A 26118-nucleotide genomic window follows, 5' to 3' on the forward strand; every position below is an offset into this window, starting at 1 on the left:
ATTTTCCCTCTCTCCATGTTTTAATCTTTTACCAAATTCTTCCATTTTCTCTTCTTCCTTACAAGAAATTATTTAAATTTACTCCCATATTATTCCATCAAATGATCATAAGAATCAAATATCTCTTTTTTTCTTTAAATGGTAACTTAGTTTCCCATTTAACTGTTAAAACTATTTAAAAAAATGGAAAATAAAGGTACAAATCTATGTTTACTGTTCAAATGAGAAAATTGCAGATATTTGTCGACATTTGCCAACATCAATTTTAATCTTTGTTTTACTGCATTATCTGGTAGTCCCCTGGAAGATCAGTTGTAATTAGGATGACGTTCATAAACTGAAGATGGCTGATGATTTCACATTGAAAGGGTTGTAGCTGATGTATCTGCTATCACTGGCACTGGAAACCATTGATTGCTCCCTGGTTGAAGTTTAGAAAAACGACCTTCATTGGAAGATATGTTGTGATACCTATTTGGATAAGTAGAAGGCTGCATCATCAGTCGAAAACAATTGCTCTGTATGGGAGACAAGATGCTGTACTGAGAATTAGAAGTTGTAGTTGTAATGAAGTTCACAACACGGCCATTTGCTTCAGTGTAGTTGCTTTGAGAGTGCCCGTGGAGAGTGGTCAACTGATTTAAAACAGCACGTTGATCCACTACACTTTGTTCTGGTGGTCTAACTGACATTGATGATGGAGGAGAAAAATCACCTCTGATCGGGATATTTGTATCACCAATTATGTGGCTATTAGAGGGCTTTATTATTAGAGGCATGTTTAAATCTGCAGAAGGTAAAAATGCACTTTCTCCATGAGTGTCAGCTAAAAATCAGAATTATGATTGTCCACATTACACCCTACTTTAAAGTGCTTCTTTTTGAAATCTTCAGCCAATCAAGATACCAGACAGTCATTTTTAATCCCAACTCTTCTTTTCATTCTCACTAGAAGCAGGGGAAAGCCACGTTTAAAATTTGGATTATGATAGAACTGCAGCTACAACAAAAGGAGAAATATTTTAGTAATATTTTAAACCAAAATACAACACTACAATAAGCCTAACCTAGGAAACCTCAGAGTTCACATTTACCATGCAAAGAAAATATCATCAAAATATGAACAATGTTGACGATATTTTGAAATTCCTTATTTGGAATATACACTTTTAAATTTTATAGTCATCAAATTAAAAAGTTAGCATTTGAAATAAGGGTGAATGCTACTTTTTAAAAGCAGCTTTTAAAATTTTTTAGATTTCTGGTAAGATTCATAGTTACAAGCAACTATCTCATAATCTTGACTACTTAAGGCACTGTCCTTTTTTTAGAAAAAATAAAGGATTTTAGCCTTATTAGTTTTGTACGATATTCAAAAGCTCACTTTACATTTATATTCTCATAATTTGATGTACAAAATAAAATTTTATACATAAGTTACCCAGCGGTAACTAAAATTACTTAATACCTTGCTTAAAACAGAGACTTCTATTTCTTCTGCCAGAAAGTCAGCCAGACAAGCAGAACTTTAAAAATTCTGCCGCACTTTACTAAACCCATAAAGTTTAATTTGTCTAACTAAAGTTTTCATACTTCCAGTTTCAAATATTCTGAAAGGGGCCTTTCTTTCCAAAACTTCCTTCTTAAAGATATCCTCATCAATCACTATGGAAGCTCCATTATCATCCCACCAGATGGATTTAATTTGGTCACTCCCAGCCAACTTCTAGAGTTTTCTTGGAAATGTCAGGAAACGAATGTCATTATCTTCATCTGGTTCAGAGACACAATGTGTGTAACATGGTCTTTTAATCAAAAATACTTCAGACAAAGTCTGAAAAGCATTTTCTTCAATTATAGATCTCAAGTCCAAGTCCCCAGAAAATGTTTGTTCACACAATAGAGATCTACCGGAGTTTCCTGAACCAGTTGGTCCATCTTTACGAGACACATCTTGAATTTCTGAAGAAACATGTGCCATCTCATATAACTTTTTCTACAAGTACTTTTCAAATCTGCATGATTTTGAGCACTGCAGCTTCAAATGCTGCTTTGGCAGGCCTGCACATTTAAACTGTTAGGCCATCACAATGGTTCTCAACCTGAGCAGCTGTGACATCACAAAACGACTGGTCTCCTAGCAACACAAGTGGAACATTCAGCCAGTGATTCCTTATCATTCATAAAGTAAAAATGAAACATATAGGATGCTTATATTTATAGTGTGATCTGCAAATATTATCCTCACAATATCTTTTAAAATTATTTAATTTTGGGGACTATGAAATAAAACCAATCTCCATCCTTTTGTACACAAATTTATAGCAGATTGGTGAACAGAGTATTAATAATGCACAAAATATATAAAATAATTTTAAAGTTTTGGAATTTAAAGTGAAATTTTTGTAAAACCTGTACAGAAAAGTTATAAATTTTCATCATCTTTTATAAGTAAAGTGAAACATAATTTTATTAGGAGGTGGAAGTAGGTATTTGTGTGCTTTACAATAAGTAGCTCTATATACAAAACATGAGAAGACTAAATATCAGTATATTTGTTATGTTTATATATAAATTTTAAATATTTATGAAACAAAATTAGATTAAAATAATGTATCAAATTTAAGAAATCCCAAAGTGGGTAATTGTTGTTTTAAATTGTAAATCAGTGTTATAAATAAAATAAACATAATTTAATATTCTACTTTAAAATTACAAAAGAGAAAAGCTTATTGTATATTTACAAATTATTTTTTACCATTCTTTCACTCAGAGGTTTATAAGTCCCCAGATGCAATAAAATTTCTTGTCATCTTTATAATCCATACTCTTGTGACTTCTGTTAAGTGTTCCAGAATGATGTTGATAAATACACTTATGCACAAGATCCTGTGCTCAATAAGCAGTGCCTCCATTAAGGGGCAAACAAACAATCAAAAAACAAAGCAATAACAGTATAGTGGGTTGGGGTGGAAAAACCATGTGATGCATTTAAGAAGCAATATGTTTCTCAGTCCTGAAACAGCTGGCATTGTTAGTATAATACGGCATTTTAAGGCAAGTGTATTTTGCACTAACTGTAAATAATAGCTATGTTCTTTATCAGTAAACTGTAGTAAATCTAGTTCTAGCAAAACTTAAACTATTTATTTAGACATAAATTCCATTAAATATAAGCCAAATTCAAAATGAGTGATAAAATTTTTAAATAATGTACACTCAAGCTACAATGTAAATTTTTCCTTCAGTATGCGTATATTCCATTCTAAGTGAATATTAGCAACCTGAATTCATGGCATACTATACGTATTATAAACTAAAGTTAATTTGAATTTAGTCCTCATTCAAAATTATTATGTAACATATGCAAATGGAACAATGGGATACCATCCCTTAAAAAACAAAGAATTATAAAATAACAATCTCAAAAAATGTTAGAAAATTATTTACAGATCTGACCATAATTTTGTATAAAAATATTCCTAACAAATTCACTCTAGATAGAATGTAACTAAACATAATAAAAGGCATATATGTAAAACCCATGACTAACATCAAGATCAATGTTAACATACAGGAATGTTTTCCTCTGTTGCAGTAATAAGAAATAGTAGTTCAATTTCACAGGTCTTAAATTACATTACTAGAAGTCCTAGCCAGAACAACTAGTCAAGAAAAAATATAAAAGTCATCCAACTTGTAAAAAAGCAGTAAAGTTTTTACAGATGACATAATTATGCATTGATAGTAAACTCCATAGACTCCACCAGTGACTGTAAGAAATAATGAACAAACTTAATATACTTAAAGAATTCAAAATCAATATACAAATATCCGTTGCATTTTTGTATAGTAACAACACATTATCAGAAAGAGAAATTAGGAAAATAATTCTATGTAAATTTATACCCAAAAGAATAATATAGGAATAAATTGGTAAGTGAAATAAAAGATCTAAACATAGATCTATAAACTAAAGGTACAAGAAATATTAGTAAACAAAAGAAATAAAATGTTATTCTTTGTCATGGATTGTATAGAATGTGAGGAAATATTCTAATCTATTTTTTCAATGTTCAATCTCCCCAGCACTAATTATTGAGGAGAATGTCTTTTCTTCATTTTATACTCTTGCTTCATTTTTCATGGATTAATTGATCATAGGTGTGAGGGATTATATCTGGTTGCTCTATTCTCTTCTACTGATTGGTGTCTGTTTTTGAGCCCATATCATGTTGTCTTAATTACTAAAGCTTTGTCGGACTGTTTAACATCAGAAAACTTTACACCATTAGATTTAATACACTTTTTCAAGATTATATTTGCAACTCATGATCTTTGTGATTACATATAAATTTTGAAATTATTTGTTCTATTTAATGGAAATATTTCATAGCTATTTTGAGATGAATCACACTAAATGTAGATTCCTTTGGGTAGTATGCTTGTTTGAACCACATTGTTTCACATCATTAACATAAGAGATCTTTTCACTTCTTTGGATCAGTTTTAATTTCCATCATCAATGTTTTCTGTTTTTTAATGTATATGATTTCACCTTATTTGTTAACTTCATTTCTAGGTGGTCTTTACGTATATATACAATTATATACATAATATTTTAAACTCATTTCCTACACAAATACAGCAGGCAGAAGTCAGTGGCAAGACATATTCAAAGTCCTGAATGAAAGAAAATGGTATTCTAAGATAATTTATCAAGCAAGGATATCTTTTAGAATACAAGGAGAGATAAATATATTCAACACAAGAAAACACTAAAAGAATTTAGCAAGAGAAAAAGAAATAATGAAAATTCTGCTCTAAATAAAAAAGAAGCAGGATGCTATAGAAAAGACTTTGGCAATATTATAAAGGCAATAGTTACAATGACTTACAAAAGAATATATAAGATTATGTAAAACAAGACATCAAAATTTTTAAGGGTCGCAGAGTGAAACAGGTCAATACAGTGTGTTTTCTTCGTGTTTCTCTTCTCTGTAGAATGGGTTTTAGTTTGTATTGTTATCAGTTATAATAAACAGATATGGTATGGGTCAATATAAATACAAAACAAGGTAACCATAAGTCAAAATCTTACAATGAAGTAACAAAGACAAAGAGAACCCAAGATAATAAAAGAAAATTTATCAAGTCACAAAACGAAAAAGAAATGAACAAAAATAAATACAAAATCAACTGGAAAATGAAGTTCAAAATGGAAATAAACACCAGTCTTTCAATAACTATAACAAAAATAATTGGACTTAATGCTTCAGTCAAAAGATATATATTGTCAGATGGGATAATATAACAATACCCAACATTATGAAGCATACAAGAGACCCACTTTAGTAAGAGGAACACACATCAATTGAAAGTTAGAAGATGGAAAACTATATTCCATGCAAATACACATGACAAGAAAGAAGGACAAGCAGTACTGACTTCACACAAAAGAGACTTTACAACAAAGGCCATAGAGGAAAATAAACAAGGACATGATATAATGATTAAAGGAGCAATAAACAATGAGGGTATTATACAAATTAAGATATACTCACTCAATATAGGAGTACCTAATAAGAAAGACAAATGCTAATAGATAAAAAGAGAGAAATCCCTGAAAACACAAGCACAGTAGGAGACTATAACTCCCCATTACCATCACTGGATTTGTCTTTCACACAGAAAATTAATAAGGGAACAAAGATACTAAAAGACATTATAAAATAATTGGAGATGGCTGATATTTTCAAAACAGTACTTCTCCCCAAAACAGAATATATATTCTTTTCCTGTGCACATGGAACATTTTCCAGGAAAGATTATGTACTCAGTCATTGAATAAGCCTCAACAAATTTAAGAAGATATAACAAGCAAATTTTCTGAGTATAATACCATGAAACTAGAAAACAGTCACAGAAAAACAGGGAGAAAAAAATGACAGCATGCAGATTAAAAAACATGGTAATAAAACAAGGAGGGGAGGTGATGAGTAAAAGAAGAAATTAAAAAATATCTTAAGAAATATGACAAAAAATACACAAACTCTATGGAATACAGTTAAAGCAGGCTTAAGAGGGAAGTACATAGTGACAAGACCCCCCTCAAAGTAGAAGAAAAATTTGAGATAAATAATATAATGTTCTATGTAACCTAATCAAGAAAAGAAGAGCAAATATAACAAAAAGTCAGCAGAAAGAGGGGAAAAATAAAGATAAAAAAGAAAGAATTGAAATAAAGATAAAAAGTAGAAAAAATCAATCAAACATTTTTTTGAAATAGTAAACAAAATTGGCAAATCTCTGAACAGGCTCACCAACAAGAAAAGAAAGAGAATACAAATAATATAAGAAATGAAAATGGAGATATTACAAACAGTACAAAAAATTACAATATATCATAAGGGAATACCATGAGCAACTGTATGCAAACAAACTGGATAACCAGGAATAAATGGAGAAGTTTTTGGAAACATTCAGACTACCAAAATTGCATCAAGAAGAAATTAACCATTTGAACAGACATATCACCAGAAATGGAATAGAATTATCAATAAAATAAAAAATCACTGCAAACAAAATTCAGACCCAAATAGCTTCACTGGGGAATTTGAAAAAACATACAAAGAAAAATCCACACCAGTCCTCCTCAAACTCTTCCAAAAGACTGATATGGAGAGAGTACTCCCAAACTCACACCATAAGGCCAAAATCAAACTGATACCAAAACCAGACAAAGACACTACCACAAAAAGAAAACTATAGGCCAATATCATTGATAAACTTAGATGTAAATGTGCTTAAGAAATTATTAACAAACAGAATCCAACAGCATGTCAATAAAAGCTCATGCACCATGGACAAGTTAGGTTCATCCCAGGAACACAAGGATGGTTTAATATATGCAAATCAATCAATCAATCAATTGTGATACTCCATATCAACAAAAGAGAAGACAAAAATGATATGATCATCTCAGTAAATGCAGAAAAAGCATTTGATAAAATTTAACACATATTTGCAATAAAAGTTCTTATCACAGTGGGCATATAAGGACCACATCTCAACATAATGAAAGCTATTTATGACAAACATATAGCCAGCAAAATACTCAATGGTGAAAAACTGGAAACTTTCCCACAAAGACCTGACACAAGACAAGGATGCCCATTCTCACAATTTCAATTCAATATAGTCTTGGAAGTCCTACCCACAATGATCAGGCAAGAAAAAGAAATAAAATGATTCAGACTGGAAGAGAAGAGGTAAAATTGTCACGATATGCAGACATGACACTATATATAGAAAAGTGTAAAAGTTTCATAAAAAATTACTTAGGCTAAAAAAGGAACTGGGCAATGTAGACGGATTAGTGTGCAAAAACCAATTAGGATTCTTTACAGTACCATTGAATCAACAGGAAAACAAAGAATAGAAACAACCCCTTTTATAACTGCACCCAAAACTATAAAATGCTTAAGCATAACTCTGACCAAGGAGGTGAATGATTTACACATGGAGAAGAAGAAAACATTGATTGAGAAAATCAAGAAAGATTTGAAGAATTGAAAAGATAACCAATGGTCCCGTATTGGAAGATATAATATTGCAAAAATGGCCATACTGCCCAAGGTAATCCACAGACTTAATCGGAGTTCCTATCAAATTATGCAAAACATTTCTTTTTAGGAATGAAACAAATGATCATAAGATTTATATGGAATCAAAAAAGATCCATAATTTCCAAAACAATATTGAAGACTAAAAGAGGTTGTAGCAATAAACCGCCTTGTCTCCATACACTATTTCAGATCTACAATAATCAAAACGACATGATACTGGTACAGAAACAGGCAAATGGACCAATGGAACAGAATAGAGAGCCTGGGAATAAATCTACATGCCTATGTTCAATTAATATTTGACAGAGTAGCTAAGAGTATGACAGAGAAAAGACCATCTCTTCAGCAACTGGTGTTGGGAAAACTGGATAGAAGCATGCAAAGCAATGGAGTTAGAACACTCCACTGCATACACAAGAATAAACTCAAAATGGCTTGAAGACTAAAATGTAAGCCAAGACACAGTAAATCTCTTAGAAGAAAACAGGCAAAACACTCTGAGATAAATCTCAGCAATGAACTCCTAGAACATCCTACCCAGGTAGTGGATGTAAGAGCAAAATTAATAAATGGGACCTATTTAAACTTAAAACATTTTGCACAGCAAAGGGAACCATAAACATAGCAAAATGACAACCTACAGGATTAAAGAAAATATTTACAAGTGATGCAACTGACAAAGGCTAAATTTCCAAAATATAAAGATATCATACAACCTAATAATAATAAAAAATAACCAAGAAACCCTATCTGAAAATGGGCAGAAGCACTAAACAAACAATTCTCCATTAGAGACATACATATGTCACATAGAAATATGAAAATAAAATTGCTCAATATCATTAGCAGAGAAGGGCAATTCAAAACTAAAATGAAGTATCACCTCACAATAGTCACAATGGCCATCATTCAAAAGTCAACAAACAATAAATGCTGGGGAAGCTGTGGAGAAAGGGAACACTTCTACACTATTGGTAGGAATGTAGTTTGGTGCAGTCATTGTGGAAAACAGGATGGGGATTAATCAAAAGAATAAAACTAGACTTAACATATGATCCAGCAATCCCACATTTGGGTATATATCAGAGAGAACCATAGTTCAAAATGTCACCTGCTCCCCTATGACCTTAGCAGTGCTATATACAAAAGTCACGACATGGAAACACCCTAATTGTCCATGAACAGATGACAGTTTACAGAATTTATGCCATATTTACACAATGGATTTATATTCTGCCATAAAAAATGATAAAACAATGACATCTGCAGCAAAATGGATGTCCCCAAAAAGTGACATTCTAAATGAAGTAAGCCTGAAAGAGAAAGAAAAATAATGCATGATATGACATACGTAGAACATTAAAAAAACAATTCGGATAAGAAAACTATGATTTCATCTACAAAACTGAAACACACTTGCAGATCTACTTAATACTCTTATGGTTACTGCAGACAAGGCATAGGAGAGGATATACTTGGAAGCTGTAGAGTTATAAATGTTATCCACTATATATAAAAATAGATTTTTTCAAAATGCCTTTTGTATAACACTGGACAGTATGTAAATATCATGAAGTTTACTTTAATAGGCACACAAATATATGCATGAAGCGGGACACTGTGCTATACACCATAGATTGACACATTGTAAATGGCAGTACTTCAATGATAAATAAATGAATAAATAAGTAAATAAGTAAGTAAAGAGATAAATGAATGAATGAATGAATGAATAAATAAGTAAATATCATATTTAATAATAAAAGAAATACAAAAATCACACTACATAAATTTAAACATCAAGAACTAGGAGAAAACAGAAAGAATAAAGAAAATTGAATGAATGAGAGTAAGGGAAATAACAAGAGAAACAATTGAAGAGATAAAAAAATATACCTAAGTCTGTTTCTTTTAAACATAAAGTGGACAAACCTTTAGGTTGGCTAAGAAAATAAAGACCCGAATAAAATTAGAAATAAAAGAGAAGATTTTGTAGATGTGTAGAGGTGCATAGAATCAGAAGAAATTTCCACTAGTCAACAATTTGAATGACCTAGAACAAAAGACATATTCCCAGAATCATATGTCTTCCAATACTGAATGATGAAGAAATTACAAAATTAAATAGAGCAAAAGTGTGTATGAGTAAATCAGTATTCCAAACCTCCCAAACCAGAAAAAATTTACAAGATGACTTTACTGGTGAATTCTGTCATACATTTGAAGACAATTTTCACCAATTCTTACCCAAATCTTCTAAGATTTTGAAGTGGGTGAAAGTATCCAAACTAGATTTATGATGCCAGCTTTATTTGCATTACAATGTTAGAAAGGACATTATATGCAAAATATAGAATATAAACCCTGATGAACATATGTGCCAAAATTCTCAACAAAACACAAGCAACATAAATTCAATAAAACATTTATTGTATCATAAACATACATGAGTAAAGGGATTTATCCCTGTATTTAAGGATACTACAAACTTTTCAAATCAATAAAGGTGACATGCCACACTAATAGAATGAGAAATAAAACTCACATAATTATCTCAATAGGTGCAGAAAGAGCATTGTATATAATGCAACATCCTTTTAAGACACTCAGAACAAATTCAATTAACCCTGTCAGTGTCACAATATCATATACACACAAAAACTGTGTGGAGAGAAGCAAAGCAGTTCTCAGTTTATTGATTCTTAGAAGAAGGGTTTATATAGGACATGCACAATGCCTCACATATCATCTAAGTTATAACAATGTTAATAATCTTAAGCAATTTATGTCCCTACACTCCTGCAGTAATCACAGGATGTTAAATGATCAAGGATTGTTTTAAATTTCATCACGGAACTTCATTAAGTAGGCCTTCTCTTATTCAGCCAGCTGTGCCTGTCTTAGGTTGTCCTCCTCTGAGGATCTTACCCATCATAGGCTATCCAGCCATTCATACTGGATACATTGATTAGGCCATTTCTTATCCAGCCTGGATATGTGACATTCCTCACAGCTTTTTTTATCAGTTCACCCCATGAGCTTATTCTCTAGAGCCTTCAGACAGGAGCCTACAAACCCAACATAACTTGACAAAAAATTGGATGAACAAAATTTGATGTATATATGCAATGGAATGAATACTTTGCATTCCTATCAAGAGTGTCCACGGTGTACCTTTTTCTCCACAATCTCACCAACATTTATTTCTTTTCTTTTTAATGAGAACCTTCTGAAAATTGTGAGGTCTTGTTTCATTTTTGGTTTAAGACTTTCCTAAATATTTATAACTCTGAACATATTTTCATGTGTGATTTAGCCAACTGTATGTTTTCTACAGATAATTGATTCAGATCTATCTATTCAGTTCCTATGGACATTTTTTAAAATAAATTGTTTGGTCTTTTTTGTTGTTGTTGTGGGGTAAGAGTTTGCCATATATTTGGATATTAACACTTGATTGGAAAATATCACTTGCAAATATATTCTCCCAATGTGTTGGTTGACTTTTCATTTTATTGTTCATTTCTTCTGCAGTGTAAATCTGTTTAGAGTGATAAAATTATATTTTGTTAGTTTTGCTTCTGCTTCCCTTGCCAGAGGAGACATATGTAGAATCAATTTCAGTCCAATGTCAGAGTGTACTTCTTGTAATTTACCCTATGATTCTTTGTTTTCATGTTTTATTCTTTATATACCCAGGAGTGAGATTGCTGTGTCATATGATATTTCTATTTTAATTATTTAATGGAACTTCCATACTGTTTCCAAAGTGGTTGCACCAATTTTCATTCCCACCAACATCGTTGGAGAGTCCCTTTTTCTCCACAACTTCCCCAGTGTTTATTATTTGTAGACATTTTGATGACAGCCCTTCTCACTTGTGTGAGGTAAAACATTATTTTATTTTTGTCTTGCATTTGTATAATGATTAGCTATGTGAGCATGTTTTTATGTTTCTGATTGTCATCTTTGTGTCTTCTTTAGAGAATTGTCTTCTGCTCATTTTCTGGCTGAGTTGTTTGTAGATTTTTGGAATGGTGTTTTATGAACGATTTGTGTATTTGATAAATTAGCCTCTTGTTGAATGCATTGTTTCCTAATGTTTTCTCCCATTTGGAACTTCATCTTTTCCTATTGTTTATTTTGCTGTGTAGAAGGTTTTAATTTTAATTAGGACCTATTTCTTTATTTTGCTTTTATTGTTTTCAGCTTGGGAGATTGACATAAGAAAATTTCGCTACAATTTATGTCTTGATTTGCCTATGTTAGTTTCCAGGAGTTTTATTGTGTCATGTATTAGATTCAGATATTTCAAACATTTTGAGTTTATTTTTGTACAGTGTGAGGTAGTGTTCTAGTTTCATTGATTTACATGTAGCTCTCTAGTTTTCCAACATCACTTGCTGAAGACTGTCTTTTAGGCATTGTATATTTTTGTTTCCTTTGTCATAATTTAGTTGACCATATGTGTGATGTTTTATTTCTGCCTCTGTGTTCTTTTCCAGTGATATGGATGTGTTCGTTTTCCTGTATTGTGCTGTTTTGATTACTGATTTTGTAATATAGTCTGAGATCTAGGAGGGTTATGGGATATGAGTCCAAAATTGTTCATTTTCCTCTTGTTTCTTTTGCAGTTCTGGTACTTTTGCAGTTCCATACAAATCTTAGGACTCTTTTAATTACTTTGAAAAGTATCATGTATATCGATCTCAATCACTTTATATCTGTAGACATCATTTGTAGAATGTATATTTTAAAAATAATAATTCCTCTAAACTAAGACATTGAGATATTTTCCATTTCTTTGCATCATCTTCAAATTTCTTCATCAGTGTCCTATAGACTTTCTTATCTTGTTTTTTTCATAGGTTTTTTATTTTTGATCTGATATCATATGGATTTTTTTAAATTATGGAATATTTCATTCTTATTTTAAAAAAAAATGTGACAGTTTTTGTACATTAATCATGAATAATGCTACTTTGCTAAATGTCTTTATTAATTTTAGTTGTTCTGGCATGGAGAATCTTTAGGCTTCTCTATATAGATTATCATGTCATCTAAAATAATAATAGTTTTACTTCATTCAATCCATCTTGAATAACTTTTTTCTTCTCCAATTGCTGTTGATTGAGACTTCCCATACTGTGCTAAATAGAAATGGTGAGAGTGGGCATCCCTTTCTTATTCCTTAATTTGGCTTTCAGTTATTCACTTTTGCATATTATGCTGTCTGTGTGTCTGTTATTAATGACTTTAGTTATGTTGAGATATATTTCCTGAATCCTACTTTGGTAAGAGGTTTCTGTTGTTTTTTTGTTGTTGCTGTTATTGTTGCTCTTTTAATGAATAAATGTTGAATATTGTGAATTGTTTTTTATCGATTTATTGGGATGATCATGTCATTTTCCCTTTTTCTTTTGTTAATTTGGTGTATCAAAATGATTGATTTCATGTATGTTCCACCTATCTTATGACCCTTCAATGAATTAAAGTTGATCATGGTGTATAATTCATTTTTGGTATTGCCGGATTTAGTTTGCTAATAATAGGTTTTAGAATTTTTGCATCTATATCAATCAAAGATATTGGCTTGAAATTCTCTTTGCCTGTACTTTGTTTGTTGGCTTTGCTATCAGGGTGATGAAAGCTTCATAGAATTTGTGAGTATCCCACATCTTCACTATTTTTGAATATTTTGAAGAGTATAAGTTCTATTTTGTATTTTTGTACAGTTTTCAATGGGAGTTGTTTATATCTGCTCTTGTATTAAATGATTTTTGAAATTCAGATTCTTTCTTTCTTCTAGTAAAGTTTGTTCAAATTATTTGTTTCTCCTTATCTCTGTCTCATTCTAGACATTTGTTTATTTCTTCTAAGTTGTCCAGTTAATTGGCATGTAAGTGTTGACAAAAAGATTGCTTTTTTGTATATCTGAGGGAACAATGGTTATTTCTCCACATTTATTTCTGACATTTTCTTTGGAGCATCTCTCTTTTCTTCAAGATGCACCTGGCTAGAGGTTTTTTGATTTTGCTTATCTTAAGATGAAAACAAAAACAAAATCTTTGATTTTACTACTCCTTTGCGTAGTTGTTTTTCTCTCTAATTTATATTTACACCTGTAATATTTAGGGTCTTTTTTTAATCTTTTTTTATTGATTTTTAATCATTTTAAAAAGTTGTCTCAAACTCCATTGTAGAGCACAATTTTTTAGTTACAATGAACATATATACATTTGCTGTCCCATTTTTTCCCCTGTGAGCTGCCGTAAGATCTTTTATATATTTCCCTGTGATATACAGTACAATCCTGTTTATCTATTTTAAAATTTTGACATCCCAGCCTATCTATTCCCACACCACACCCACTTGGCAACCAAAACTTTGTATTCTCTGCCTGCGAGTCTATTTCTGTTTTGTATTTATGAGTGTTTTGTTTGGTTAGATTTTGTTTTAAGATTCCACATATGAGCCTTCTCATATGGTAATTTTCTGTCACTTTCTGGCTTACTTCACATAGACATTTTCTCCAGGATCAACCATGTTGCTGAAAACGGCGTTATGTTGTCAGTTTATAAGACTGACTACTATTACATGGTATAAATATACCACCTCTTCTTTATCTAGTCAAATGTTGATGGACCCTTAGGCTTTTTCTATGTCTTGGCTATTGTAAATAGTGCTGGCTATGAACAATGGTGTGCAGGTGTCATCCTGGAGGAGGATTCCTTCTGGATTTATGCCCAGAAGCTGGATTCTTTGCTTATATGCTAAGCCTATTCCTAGGCTTTTGAGGAATCTCCATCCTGTTTTCCACAGTGGCTGCACCAAATTGCCACCAGCAGTGAAGGACGGTTCCCTTTATTCTAGAGCCTCTCCAGTATTTGTCATTTGTGGATTTTTAAATGATGTCCATTCTGACTGTTGTGAGGTGATACCTCATTGCAGTTTTGATTTGCATTTCTCGGATAATAAGGGATATTGAGCATTTTGTGATGTGCCTTTTGATCATTTGTATGTCTTCCTTGGAGAATTGCTTATTTAGGTCTTCTGCCCAATTTTGGATTGGGTTGTTTAGTTTTTCTTATTCAGTTGGAAGAGCTGCTTATATACTCTGGAGATCAAGTCTTTGACTGTTTAATATGCAAATTTTTTCCCATTCCGTAGGTGTCTTTTTGTTTTACTTCCGGTTTCTTTACTGTGCAGAAGCCTGTAAGTTTCATTAGGTATCATTTGTTTATTCTTTCTTTTATTTGTTCTATGAGAAAATTTTCGAGACTTATATCAGATAACGTTTTGCCTATATTTTCCTCTTGGTGGTTTATTGTATCTTGCTTATGTTTAAGTCTTTGATCCATTCTGAGTTTATTTTTGTGTATGGTGTCCTAACTTCATTTGGAGTGTTCTAGCTTCATTTAATTACATGCTGCATTCCAGTTTTCCACACACCAGTCGCTGAAGTGTCTATCTCTTTTCTATTGTAATTTCTTGCATCCTTTGTCTAAGACTAATTGACCAAAACTTGTGGGTTCATTTCTGGGCTCTGTATTTTGTGCCATTGGCCTATATGTATGTTTATCTACCAATACAGTGCTGTCATGTTGACTGTAGATCTATATTATTATCTGAATCTTTAGCGTTAAGAATTGCCACTGATATTTGTACCTTAATCTTGTAACCTGCTACATTGCTGAATTCTTTGATCAGCTGTAGTAAATTCATTCTGAATCTTGTAGGGTTTTCTATAAATAGTAACATATTATCTGCATATAGTTTAAATTTTATACCTTCCTTTCCAATTTGCATCACTTTTTCTCCTCTCTCTTGTTTGACTGCTGTGGCTAGGACTTCTAAGACTATCTTGAGTAGGAGTCATGATAGTGTGCATCCTTTTACTCTCCCAGATTTTAGTAGGATGAATTTGACTTTATCGCCTTTGAGCATTATACTGGCTGTAGGTTTGTTATCTATAACTTTCATGATGCTGAGATACGTTCCCTGTATGCCCACTTCTTGATGCATGAAACATGGTCAGAATACGGAATGCCATGGTTATGTAGACAATGTAAATTACATGTGTATTGGTGAGAATTCGCTCAAACAGTGTTTTCTGGGGCAAAATTTCTGATTTCAGAACCTGGTGACAGAAAAAACCTATGAAGTCAGAGTAAATATTTCAAAGAGTATATATGACTTGCTTGGTGGTTGAAAGGTCAGTAATTCGCATGCTCACAACTCAGAAACGGATGTTTGCCGAATCCATCATGCATGTAGCATGTACGGATCCCGGAATGCCATGTTGATGGAATTCATGTAAATTACATATCTGTTAGGAGGGAATCGCTGAAGAAGTATTTTTCTGTGAAAAATGCACGAATTCGAAACAGGAGTTAGGGAAAGCTTGTGAAAATGAGTACACGTGTCTAGATGAAAATATTTCTTTTATAGAGGAAGAAAGATCACAAATCCACATGCTCTCAACTCAGGAATGCATGTTGGTCGACTCTGTCATGCATGTAGCATGTACGGAATACGGATTATCATGTTGATGGAATCTATTCAAATTAAATATCTCTGGGGTACAATTCGCTCCAAGAGGTTTTTTTAGTGATCAAAGTGTGATTCCTGAACCTTGTGATAGGAACAATCTATGAAGACAAAGTAAATATTTCAAAATGCATAGTTAACTTGTTATGGTTGAAACATCAGTCATGCGCATGTTCACAACTCAGAAATGCATGTTTGAGGAATCCGTGTTGCATGAAACATGTTCGGAATACGGAATGCCATGGTAATGTAAACAATGTAAATTAAATATGTATTGGTTAGAATTCGCTCAAAGAGTGTTTTCTGGTGCCAAATGTCCGATTTTAGAACCTGGTGATACAAAAAAAATATGAAGTCAGAGTAAATACTTCTAAGTGTATATATGCCTTGTTTGGTGGATGAAAGTTCACTAATCCACATGCTCACAACTCAGAAACTCATGTTTGTCGAATCCGTCATGCATGTAGCATGTACGGAACCCGGAATGCCATGTTGATGGAATTCATGTAAATTATATATCTATTAGGTTGAAATCGCTCCAGAAGTATTTTTCTGTGAAAAATGCATGAATTCTAAACTGGTGTTAGGGAAAGATTGTGAAAATGTGTACATGTGTCTAGATGAAAATATTCCTTTTATAGAGGATGAAACATCAATAATCCACATGCTCTCAACTCAGAAATGCATGTTTGTCGAATCCGACATGCATGTAGCATGTACGGAACACGGAATATCATGTTCATAGAATCTATTCAAATTACGTATCTCTAGGGTAGAATTCGCTCCAAGAGGGTTTTTCTGGAATCAAAGTGTGATTCTTGAATCTGGTGATAGGAAGAAGAAACGAAGTCCAAGTAAATATTTCAAAGTGCATAGGTAACATGTTTGGTGGTTGAAAAATCTGTCATGCGCATGTTCACATCTCAGAAATGCATGTTTGAAGAATCCGTGTTGCATGAAACATGTTTGGAATACGGAATGCCATGGTTATGTAAATAATGTAAATTACATGTGTATTGGTGAGAATTCGCTCAAATAGTGTTTTCTGGTGCCAAATCTCTGATTTTAGAACCTAGTGATAGAAAAAAACTATGAAGTCAGAGTAAATATTTCAAAGAGTATATATGCCTTGCTTGGTGGATGAAAGGTCAGTAATCCACATGCTCACAACTCAGAAATGCATGTTTGCCGAATCCGTCATGCAGGTAGCATGTAGGGAAACTGGAATGCCACGTTGATGGAATTCATGTAAATTGCATATGTGTTAGGTGAGAATCGCTCCAGAAGTATTTTTCTGTGAAAAATGCAGAAATTCGAAAGTGGTGTTAGAGAAAACTTGTGAAAATGAGCACACGTGTCTAGATGAAAATATTCTTTTTATAGAGGATGAAAGATCAGTAATCCACATGCTCTCAACTCAGGAATGATTGTTTGCCGAATCCGTCATGCATGTAATATGTACGGAACATGGAATGTCATATGGAAGGGATCTATTCAAATTACATATCTGTAGGGTAGATTTCGCTCCAAGAGGGTTTTTCTGGGATCAAAGTGTGATTATTTAAACTGGTGATAGGAGGAAACAACGAAGTCCAAGTAAATATTTCAATGTGCATAGTTAAATTGTTTGGTGTTTGAAATATCTGTCATGCGCATGTTCACAACTCAGAAATGCATGTTTGAGGAATCCGTGATGCATGAAAATTGTTCAGAATACGGAATGCCATGGTTATGTAAACAATGTAAATTACATGTGTATTGGTGAAAATTCGCTCAAAGAGTGTTTTCTGGTGCCAAATGTCCGATTTTAGAACCTGGTGATAGAAAAAAACTATGAAGTCAGAGTAAATATTTCAAAGAGTATATATGCCTTGCTTGGTGGATTAAAGGTCAGTAATCCACATGCTCACAACTCATAAACGGATGTTTGCCGAATCCGTCATGCATGTAGCATGTACGGAACCCGTAATGCCATGTTGATGGAATTCATGTAAATTACATATCTGTTAGGTGGGAATCGCTCCAGAAGTATTTCTCTGTGAAAAATGCACGAATTCGAAACTGCTGTTAGGGAAAGCTTGTGAAAATGAGTAAACGGGTCTAGATGATCATATTCCTTTTATAGAGGAAGGAAGACCACAAATCCACATGCTCTCAACTCAGGAATGTATGTTTGTCGTCTCCGTCATGCATGTAGCATGTGCGGAATACGGATTATAATGTTGATGGAATCCAATCAAATTAAATATCTCAAGGGTAGTATTCGCTCCAAGAGATTTTCTCTGGGATCAAATTGTGATTCTTGAACCTAGTGATAGGAAGAATCTACGAAGACAAAGTAAATATTTCAAAGTGCATAGGTAAATTGTTATGGTTGAAACATCTGTCATGCGCATGTTCACAACTCAGAAATGCATGTTTGAGGAATCCGTGTTGTATGAAACATGTTCGGAATACGGAATGCCATGGTTATGTAAACAATGTAAATTACATATGTATTGCTTAGAATGCGCACAAAGAGTGGTTTCTGGTGCCAAATGTCCGATTTTAGAACCTGGTGATACAAAAAACTTATGAGGTAAGAGTAAATATTTAAAAGAGTATATATGCCTTGCTTGGTGGATGAAAGGTCAGTAATCCACATGATCACAACTCAGAAACGCATTTTTGCCGAATCAATCATGCAGGTAACACATACGGAACTCGGATTGCCCTGTTGATGGAATTCATGTAAATTACGTATCTGTTAGGTGCAAATCGCTCCAGAAGTATTTTACTGTGAAAAATGCACGAATTCGCATCTGGTGTTAGGAAAAGCTTGTGAAAATGAGTACAGGTGTCTAGATGAAATTATTCCATTTATAGAGGATGAAAGATCAGTAATCCACATACTCTCAGTTCAGGAATGCCTGTTTCTCGAATCCGTCATGCATGAATTATGTTCGGAATACGGAATATCATGTAGATGGAATCTATTCAAATTACATATCCCTATGGTAGATTTCGCTCCAAGAGGGTTTTTCTGGGATCAAAATGTGATTCTTGAACCTAGTGAAAGGTAGAAGCTACAAAGACAAAGAAATTATTTCAAATTGCATAGGTAAATTTTTATGGTTGAAATATCAGTCATGCACATGTTCAGAACTCAGAAATGCATGTTTGAGGAATCCGTGTTGCATGAAACATGTTCGGAATACGGAATGCCATGGTTATGTAAACAATGTAAATTACATATGTATTGGTTTGTGTGCGCAGAAAGAGTGTTTTCTGGTGCCAAATGTCCGATTTTAGAATCTGGTGATACAAAAAACCTATGAAGTCAGAGTAAATACGTCTATGGGTATATATGCCTTGTTTTGTGGATGAAAGTTCACTAATCCACATTTTCACAACTCAGAATCTCATGTTTGTCGAATCCATCATACATGTAGCATGTACGGAACCTGGAATGCCATGTTGAAGGAATTCATGTAAATTACATATCTATTAGTTTGAAATCACTCCAGAAGAATTTTTCTGTGAAAAATGCACGAATAAGAAACTGGTGTTAGGGAAAGCTTGTGAAATTGTGTATATGAGTGTAGATGAAAATATTCCTTTTATAGAGGATGGAAGATCAGTAATCCACATGCCCTCAACTCAGGAATGCATGTTTGTCGAATTCGTCATGCATGAAGCATGTATGAAATTTGGAATATCATGTTGATGGAATCTATTCAAATTAAATATCTCTAGGGTAGAATTCACTCTAAGCTGGTTTTTCTGGGATGAAAGTGTGATTCTCGAAACTGGTGATAGGAAGAATCTACGAAGTCAAGGTAAATATTTCAAAGTGCATAAGTAACTTTTTATGGTTGAAATATCAGTCATGCACATGTTCACAACTCAGATGCATGTTTGTGGAATACGTGTTTCATGACAAATGTTCAGCATACGGAATGCCATGGTTATGAAAACAATATAAAATACATATGTATTGGTGAGAATTCGCTCAAAGAGTGTTTTCTGGTGCCAAAATCTGATTTTAGAACCTAGTGATAGAAAAAACCTATGAAGTCAGAGTAAATATTTCAAAGTGTATATATGCATTGTTTGGTGGATGAAAGGTCACTAATGAACATACTCACAACTCAGAAACTCATGTTTGTCGAATCCACCATGCATGTAGCATGTACGGAACCCGGAATGTCATGTTGATGGAATTCATTTAAATTGCATATCTCTTAGGTGGAAATTGCTCCAGAATTATTTTTCTATGAAAAATGCACGAATTCGAAACTGGTGTTAGGGAAAGCTTGTGAAAATGAGTACACGTGTCTAGATGTAAATATTCCTTTTATAGAGGATGAAAGATCAGTAATCAACATGCTCTCAAATCAGGAATGCATGTTTTTCGAATCCGTCATCCATATACCATGTACGGAACACGGAATACCATGTAGATTGAATCTATTCCAATTACATATCTCTAGGGTAGAATTCGTTCCAGAGGGTTTTTCTGGGATCAAATGTGATTCTTGAAACTTGTGATAGGAAGAAGCTACGAAGAGCAAGTAAATATTTAAAACTGCATGCGTAACTTGTTTGGTGTCTGAAACATCAGTCATGCGCATGTTCACAACTCAGAAATGCATGCTGAGGAATCCGTGAGAATGAAACATGTTCGGAATACGGAATGCCATGGTTATGTAAACAATGTAAATTACATTTGTATTGGTGAGAATTCGCTCAAAGAGTGTTTTCTGGTGCTATGTGTCCTATTTTAGAACCTCGTGAAAGAAAAAACCTATGAAGTCAGAGTAAATATTTGTAAGTGTATATATGCTTTGTTTGGTGGAAGAAAGTTCACTAATCCACATGCTCACAACTCAGAAACACATGTTTGTCGAATCCGTCATTCATGTAGCATATACGGAACCCTGAATTCTATGTTGATGGAATTCATGTAAGTTACATATCTATTAGGTGGAAATCGCTCAAGAAGTATTTTTCTGTGAAAAATGCACGAATTCGAAACTTGTGTTAGGGAAAACTTGTGAAAATGTGTACACGAGTCTAGATGAAAATATTCCATTTATAGAGGTTGAAAGATCAATAATCCACATGCTCTCAACCTAGGAATGCATGTTTGTCGAATCCATCATGCAGGTAGCATGTAAGGATCATGGAATATCATGTTGATGGAAACTATTCAAATTACGTATCTCTTGGGTGGAATTCGCTCCAAGATTTTCTTCTGTGATCAAAGTGTGATTCTTAAAACTGGTGACAGGAAGAAGCTACGAAGTGAAAGTAAATATCTCAAAGTGCATAGGTAACTTGTTTGGTGGTTGAAATATCAGTCATGCGCATGTTGACAACTCAGAAATGCATGTTTGAGGAATCCGTGATGCATGAATCATGTTCAGAATACACAATGCCATGGTTATGTAAACAATGTTAATTACATCTGTATTGGTGAGAATTCTCTGAAAGAGTGTTTTCTGGTGCCAAATGTCCGATATTAGAACCTGGTGATAGAAAAAACCTATGAAGTCATAGTAAATATTTCAAAGGGTATATATGCCTTGTTTGCTGGATGAAAGGACACTAATCAACATACTCACAACTCAGAACCTCATGTTTGTCGCATCCGTCATGCATGTAGCATGTACGGAACCCGGAATTCCATGTTGAAGGAATTCATGTAAATTACATATCTGTTAGGTGGAAATCGCTCCAGAAGAATTTTTCTGTGAAAAATGCACGAATTCGAAACTGGTGTTAGGTGGCCTTGTGAAAATGTGTACACGTGCCTAGATGTAAATTTTCCACTTATAGAGGATGAAAGATCAGTAATCCACATGCTCTCAACTCAGGAATGCTTGTTTGCCGAATCCGTCATGCAGGTAGCATGTACGGAACCCGTAATGCCATGTTGATGGAATTCATGTAAATTATATTTCTGTTTGGTTGAAATCGCTCCAGAAGTATTTTTCTGTGAAAAATGCACGAATTCTAAACTGGTGTTAGGGAAAACTTGTGAAAATGAGTACACGTGTCTAGATGAAAATATTCCTTATATGGTTTGAAAGATCAGTAATCCACATGCTCTCAACTCATGAATTCATGTTTTTCAAATCCATCATGCATGTAGCATGTATGGAACACGCAATATCATGTAGATGGAATCTATTCAGATTAAATATCTCTAGGGTAGAATTACTTCCAAGACGGTTTTTCTGGGATCAAAGTGTGATTCCTGAACCTGGTGATAGGAAGAAGCTACAAAGACAAAGTATATATATCAAAGTGCATAGATAACTTGTAATGGTTGAAACATCAGTCATGAGCATATTCACAACTCAGAAATGCATGTTTGTGGAATCCATTTTGCATGAAACATGTTCGTAATACGGAATGCCACGTTTATGTAAACAATGTAAATTACATATATATTGGTGAGAATTCGCTCAAAGAGTGTTTTCTGGTGCCAAATGTCCAAATTTAGAACCAGGTGATAGAAAAAACCTATGAAGTAAGAGGAAATATTTCTAAGTGTATATATGCCTTGTTTGGTGGATGAAAGTTCACTAATGCACATGCTCACAACTCAGAAACTCATGTTTGACGAATCCGTCATGCATGTATCATGTACGGAACCCGGAATGCCATGTTGATGGAATTCATTTAAATTACATATCTGTTAGATTGAAATCGCTCCAGAAGTATTTTTTTGTGAAAAAATGCATGAATTCGTAACTGGTATTAGGGAAACATTGTGAAAAATAGTACACATGTCTAGATGAAAATATTCTTTTTAAAGAGGTTGAAAGATCAGTAACCCACATGCTATCAACTCACGAATGCATGTTTGTCGAATTTGTCATGCATGTAGCATGTACAGAACACGGAATATCATGTAGATGGAATCTATTCCAATTACATATCTCTAGGGTAGAATCAGTTCCAAGAGGGTTTTTCTGGGATCAAAGTGTGATTCTTGAAACTGGAGATAGGAAGAAGCTACGAAGTCAAAGTAAATATTTCAAATTGCATAAGTAAATAGTTATGGTTGAAACATCAGTCATGTGCATGTCCACAAATAAGAAATGCATGATTAAGGAATCAGTGTTGCATCAAACATGTTCGGAATTTGGAATGCCATGGTTATGTAAGAATATAAATTACATATATTTTGGTGATAATTCGCTCAGTGTGTGTTTTCTGGTTCCAAAAGTCCGATTTTAGAGCCTGGTGATAGGAAAAACCTATGAAGTCAGACTAAATAATTCAAAGTGTATATATCCCTTTTTTGGTGGATGAAAGTTCACTAAGCCACATGCTCACAACTCAGAAACTCATGTTTGTCGAATCCGTAATGCATGTAACATGCTCGGAACCCGGAATGCCATGTTGATGAATTCATGTAAATTACATATCTGTTTGGTGGAAATAGCTCAAGAAGTATTTTTCCGTGAAAAATGCACGAATTCGAAACTTGTGTTAGGGAAAGCTTGTGAAAATGTGTACACGAGTCTAGATGAAAATATTCCATTTATAGAGGTTGAAAGATCAATAATCCACATGCTCTCAACCCAGGAATGCATATTTGTCGAAACCATCATGCATGTAGCATGTACGGATCATGGAATATAATGTTGATGGAATCTATTCAAATTATGTATCTCTAGGGAAGAATTCAATCCAAGAGGGTTTTTCTGGGATGAAAGTGTGATTCTTGAAACTGGTGATAGGAAGAATCTATGAAGTCAAGGTAAATATTTCAAAGTGCATAAGTAAATATTTATGATTGAAACATCAGTCATGCGCATGTTCACAACTGAGATGCATGTTTGTGGAATACGTGTTTCATGGCAAATGTTCAGCATACGGAATGCCATGGTTATGTAAACAATATAAAATACATATATATTGGTGAGAATTCGCTCAAAGAGTATTTTCTTGTGCCCAATGTACGATTTTAGAAAATAGTGATAGAAAAAACCTATGAAGTCAGAGTAAATATTTCAAAGTATATATATACCTTGTTTGGTGGTAGAAAGCTCACTTATGAACATACTCACAACTCAGAAACTCATGTTTGTCGAATCCATCATGCATGTAGCATGTACGGAACCCGGAATGTCATGTTGAAGGAAATCATTTAAATTGCATATCTGCTAGGTGGAAATTACTCCAAAAGTATTTTTCTATGAAAAATGCACGAATTCGGAACCGGTGTTAGGGAAAGCTTGTAAAAATGAGTACACGTGTCTAGATGTAAATATTCCTTTTATAGAGGAAGAAAGATCAGTAATCAACATGCCCTCAACTCAGAAATGCGTGTTTTTCGAATCCGTCATCCGTATACCATGTACGGAACACGGAATATCATGTAGACGGAATCTATTCAAATTACATATCTCTAGGGTAGAATTCATTCCAAGAGGGTTTCTGGGATCAAAGTGTGATTCTTGAAACTTGTGATAGGAAGAAGCTCTGAAGTGCAAGTAAATATTTCAAAGGGCATAGGTACATTATTATAGTTGAAATATCACTCATGTGCATGTCCACAACTCAGAAATGCATGTTTGAGGAATCCGTGTTTCATCAAACATCTTCGGAATATGGAATGCCATGGTTATATAAACAATGTAAATTACATATGTATTGGTGAGAATTCGCTCAAAGAGGCTATTCTAGTGCCAAATGTCCGATTTTAGTACGTGGTGATACAAAAAATCTATGAAGACAGAGAAAATAATTCTAAGTGTATATATGCCTTGTTTGTTGGATGAAAGTTCACTAATCCACATGCTCACAACTCAGAATCTCATATTTGTAGAATCCGTCATGCATGAAGCATGTACGGAACCCGGATGCCATGTTGATGGAAGTCATGTAAATTACATATCTATTAGGTTGAAATCGCTGCACAAGACTTTTTCAGTGAAAAATGCACGAATTCGAAACTGATGTTAGGGAAAACTTGTGAAAATCTGTACACGTGTCTAGAAAAAAATTTTCCCTTTATAGAGGAAGAAACATCAGTAATCCACATGCTCTCAACTCAGGAATGCATGTTTTTCGAATCCGTAATGCATGTAGCATGTACGGAACACTGAATATCATTTACATGGAATCTATTCAAATTACATATCTCTAGGGTAGAATTCGCTCCAGAGGGTTTTTCTGGGATCAAAGTGGGATTCTTGAAACTGGTGATAGGAAGAAGCAACGAAGTCAAAGTAAATATTTCAAAGTGCATAGGTAAATTTTTGGTGGTTGAAACATCTGTCATGCGCATGTTCACAGCTCAGAAATGCATGTTTGAGGAATCCGTGATGCATGAAACATGTTCGGAATACGGAATGCCATGGTTATGTAAACAATGTAAATTACATGTGTATTGGTGAGAATTAGTTCAAACAGTGTTTTCTACTGCCAAATGTCCGATTTTACTACCTGGTGACAGAAAAAACCTATGAAGTCAGAGTAAATATTTCTAAGTGTATATATGCCTTTGGTGGATGAAAGGTCAGTAATCCACATGCTGAGATCTCAGAAAAACATGTTTGCCGAATCCGTCATGCATGTAGCATGTACGGAAGCGGGAAAGCCATGTTGATGGAATTCATGTAAATTACATATCTGTTTGGTGGAAATCGCTCCAGAAGTATTTTTCTGAGAAAAATGCACGAGTTCGAAACTGGTGTTAGGAAAAGATTGTGAAAATGGGTACACGTGTCAAGATGAAAATATTGTTTTTATAAAGGTTGAAAGATCAGTAATCCACATGCTCTCAACTCAGGAATGCATGTTTGTCGAATCCGTCATGCATGTAGCATGTACGGAACACTGAATATCATTTACATGGAATCTATTCAAATTACATATCTCTAGGGTAGATTTCGCTCCAAGAGGGTTTTTCTGGGATCAAAGTGTGATTCTTGAAACT

The 26118-nt window shown here is 33.6% G+C and overlaps 1 pseudogene; it reads right to left on the reverse strand.

Annotated features, from left to right (window-relative positions):
- Positions 1–295: 295 nt before the first annotated feature.
- LOC140693688 (heat shock transcription factor, Y-linked-like) lies at positions 296–14174 on the reverse strand (annotated as a pseudogene).
- Between the last annotated feature and the right edge of the window lie 11944 nt (positions 14175–26118).

This window comes from Vicugna pacos, unplaced genomic scaffold, assembly GCF_048564905.1.
Source record: "Vicugna pacos unplaced genomic scaffold, VicPac4 scaffold_20, whole genome shotgun sequence".
NCBI lineage: Eukaryota > Metazoa > Chordata > Mammalia > Artiodactyla > Camelidae > Vicugna > Vicugna pacos.